Genomic DNA, 4,313 nt, shown 5'->3' with positions numbered 1-4,313 from the left:
AGGGAAAGAATGAACTGAGTTTATCTTCAATTCTGTCCTCAATGTGTTCATTCCTACACACCTATTCAATCAGTCTTTCTTAGTGAGTTATATAAGAGTTTTATCGTTAGTTTCAAGCTAAGCACACAGCATATATTTGATGTGTAATCCATATGTGGTAAATAAATTGGATGAATGATATCACTGTATTACTGTTAGACTATCATTTATGCAGTAGTGTGTCTTCTGAAACTATTTGTCTAGCAATTCTGTAGGATTACAAGTAAAATACCTTCTATCTCATTTTGTCATTAACTCTTTTTTTAGGAAAAAGGCTACGCAGTTAAATGTAAAATATATAGGGTTGATTTTTTTTTGGGGGGGGAGAGGCTTTTGCTATAGGGTGTGTGTGTTTGCCAGACAGACAGAGAGAGATAGAGAGATAGAAAATAAGAAATCACCTCCCCCCCCACCATGGGGGATGGCCATGCTGCAATCCCTTCTCCTCCACTCTCCTCTCGCAATCTTGGGCACACACACACACGCACATGCCCAGCATGAGTTTAAGCCACCGGATCTGGGACTCAAACCACGGTCAACTACATGGGAGTTCAGCGACATAGCCATTATCCTAACTGCTAGTCCCATATGTGGTTGATATTTAACATGCTCAATTTTTTTTTTTTAGAACAGGTACATATTGTATATATCTTTGCATTTCCTAAAGATGTTTGTTTCAGAGCTGGGAGATGGACTGGGGTGAGGTAGAAGGTTGTATCCTAGTCCTATGAACTCTAATATAGGAATCAATGGTTGGAGAAAAATCCAATAAGGTAGTTCATCTTTATTTTCAGTTTTTTCAAAATTATAGTTTTAGATTGTTTTCAGAACTGTTTTAGACTTTCTTGAGACCTGCCCAAGAGTGAAGACACTCAGTACATGTTAAAAAGAAACTTACAGTATTTATCTCTTATGAGAGAAAATATCTATGAACTGTCCTCCTGATAAGGGATTGATAACTAGAATGCACAAGGAGCTCAGAATTTCCACTCACCCAAAAAGTAGAAATATAAGTTTTTAGAATGTTTTTCCTTCTTTAATTTTTTTTACGAATGTGAGAGAAGAAATTTATTTTGTTTAGTGATAGGAAAAACAAATTCAATTATTACCAAAAGGTAAATATCATTTCCATAATTTAGGGTATGACCAAAGTACACAGGCTATAAGAAATTATATTCAAATTCCTGATGATAGCAGCTTCCAAACAAAGTATTTAATAAACACCTTCAGTTGTAACGAACAATAAAATGAAAGATTTCGCTTCTGACAGATCAGGTGGTTCTGCAACTGCTTCGAATGCTTTGCTTCTAGTCAGAGCTGTCTGGTTCTCTCTCTGATAGCTTGCTGCTCAGCTATTTTCTCTGTCCTTTTCCTTCTTACCCATTGTTTGAAGGCCGTTTCCCGGCCTTCTGTTCCTTTAAGGAGGAATAAGCATTCCTCTTGCCTTCATAGCTCTTCTGTCTTCCTTTTTTTCATCTTCTCTTCATTCTTTATTTTTAGCCATAATTGAAAAGCTTGTTGTGGATCTCTGTGTTCCTGCTTTTTAAGCAAACTTTGCTCTTCTGTTCATGTCTTCAATTTGCTTTGCTTGCTGAATTCTCCTCACTTCTAGAACCTACTCTCTTTTCTTTTGCAACCAGGCTTTAAATACCATGTCATTCTCTTCTTTCCTTTTCTTTTTCTTCTGCTATTTTCTGTTGTTCTTCCTCTCTTTTTAGCTTTTCTCTTTTTCGTTATAGCTGTTTTTGTGGTTCGTTCTGCCTAGGCAAAAGACAGTATGTCGAGGTCAGTGTTGAGATATATTTGCAGACTGTGTCCTGTGACTAGATCTCCCATTCCCTTTACTTCCATCTGAATTGGCTGCAGAGCTTGGATGAGCCTTGGGGTTGGGTGGTGGCTGAGGGACATAGTGTCTCTTCTGTGAAGGAATGGGTGATAGCATGAATCTTTGCTGAAGGCTTTTCTTTCTGGACATCACTGTAAGATCTGGATGACAACTGCTGAAGTTCATTTTCTGTAATATTAGCGTTATTAATGGGGGGTAAAACCCCATGGCTCTCAATGTCTTGTAAATTCAGAAGTTCAAACTTTCTATCTCTTTCTTCCAGTATCTTCCCATCCTTGGTTTCTTCAGAGTTTCCATCTGTAAGTGACAGGAGCACATTTTCTTGTCCAAATTCATTGGAAATATTATAACTGCGACAGTTTTCCAGACATATTACTTTCATTTTTAAAATTATGTTTGTAAGTATCGTTGTCTTCTAGTTGAGGAACTTCCAGATCAACTAATTTGTCCTTGAACTTAAGTTTCTGCTCACTTTTATCATTAACAGTTTCTTGATTCTGTAGGAGCTTATTAGCTTATATGATTTTCTCCATAATCTATCTCCTTACTTCCTCATCCTCCTCCTTTTCTAAGTTATCCTGGCTTTCTAGTTTGGATTCCTAGAAAGAATTTTCCATATCTGAATCTGATATGGGATCCAAAGCTTGAATACTTGGTACAGAAATGAAATCATTTCGTCTTGGTGATACCTCATCCTTCAAAGATGTGTCAGGATCAGAAAGCTGTTTGCTGTCTTCTTTTTCTCTTTTAATTCTTGATTAACATTTTCTTCCTTTTCATAAGTCATCTCTGTTGTGCTGGCATCACTATTTTCTTTTTCATGAATTAACCACTCCAAGTCCTTTTCAAAGTCTTCATATTCTCCACTTTCTTTTGAATCGGTATTTTTATTTTCATTCATATTCTGCTTGTTGAAGAATAATGATATATTTTTTCTCAGTGCCTTGGGATAATCAGCTCTCTTTTTAGACCAGGCATCTTGAAATTTATTATTTAAAATGTTTAAGTTATACAGCTACTAGAATATTTCTTTGGAACTTCTCAATGCTTTCCCTGAATTTTATAATATATATAGTTCTGAACCCATAAACAAATAGTTGCCTGAAAAGTTTAATAGATCTACCTTATTATTTACAAAGAATCCCACTCACATAAAACCTCAAATTTATGCCAGACACAGTATAATAAATAAAAATATAATGATTACAATTATATATAATAAGTGTAACAAACCATATTATTATTCCATAATTTAAAAGGAAGAAGAAAAGGCATAGTTCAAGTAACTTTGAGTAAATTAAGTTGCAGTAAATCTGGAGTGTCATTCTTTTCCTATAATTTCAAAACAATCATGACTGATACCAAAGACAATGCAGGACATAAATCATTCTGTTACCAAGTGTCTTAAACCTTTTACAAATCCATCACTGGATATCCCACCCTTCAGTTCTTCCAACTCTTCCAATTCACATCTGCCATGTGGCGTACAGTTCATGGTGGAACAAAAGAACATCTTCCAGGAACAAAATCACCTAACACTCACTTCCCAATTTGTTACTGAGTTCCACACACTTAAATTTCAACAGTTATCATAGTAAAAATCTATGTAAGTGGCTTAGACCAGATCACGCTCCTAACAGGGAACTGCAGTAAAAGAAACAAATTCCTCCCTCCCGGGTGTCTAGGAAATCCTGTGGGCAGGAGACTGAAGAGCTTGTCTGAGCCGCAGAAGAGCCATAGATGGGTGCAATTTTGAAAACTTTCTTCTAGGTTCCAGGCTATTCAAAAATCGTTGAATTCATCTATTCCAGTCTCAACTCATAGACTTTTACACAAAAGCTTGCTTGAGAGGATGTCAAAGAGAAGTCCCTATAATGTGCACTTAGGCAAAAACTAATCCATAGCAAGAGACCATCTGGTCCATTCTGATGCATCCTGTGGAAGACGGGGTGGCTAGGGTCACAGAGATGGCCCGGGAGTTTGACTCCTTTCTGAGTTCTGATCAGTTGGCAAGGGAGACCCCACACTGCTCCCAACACAGCCGAGAGTCAGCTGCCATGGTAATGACACCTTTCCTTCTTTAATTTTAATTGTCAAAGGACATGTACACTTGCCAGAGAAAGAACCTCCTATTGGGGTATGGTCGTGGTGTGATTTCTTTTCCTCTCTTTCTTCATTCCATTATTATTTGGGATATGCATACCTATGTACCCAGCAGGTTTTTCAGGCCACCAGGGCTGCGATATGAACCACAGTCTGCCATGTGGGATCAGCTCCCTGAGCACAGCATTTAATTGCTGTACCTCAAAGCCAGTTCAAGAATTTTTACTCTATAATATTTGTTTTAATTTAAAAATACTTAAACATTTTTTTTTGTTTTTTGATTTTTTAATATTTTTTAAATTTTTTGGAGAGGTTTTTACTATAG

The 4,313-nt window shown here is 36.7% G+C and overlaps 1 pseudogene; it reads right to left on the bottom strand.

Annotated features, from left to right (window-relative positions):
- Positions 1–2,786, bottom strand: part of LOC102469006 (coiled-coil domain-containing protein 181-like) — a 4,152-nt pseudogene extending 1,366 nt beyond the window's left edge.
- Positions 2,787–4,313: the final 1,527 nt, after the last annotated feature.

The sequence above is a fragment of the Tupaia chinensis genome, unplaced genomic scaffold (assembly GCF_000334495.1).
Source record: "Tupaia chinensis unplaced genomic scaffold, TupChi_1.0 Scaffold000276_2, whole genome shotgun sequence".
Classification (NCBI taxonomy): domain Eukaryota; kingdom Metazoa; phylum Chordata; class Mammalia; order Scandentia; family Tupaiidae; genus Tupaia; species Tupaia belangeri.
The sequence above is the reverse complement of the archived record's forward strand: the minus strand, read 5'-3'. Positions and strand labels throughout refer to the sequence as shown.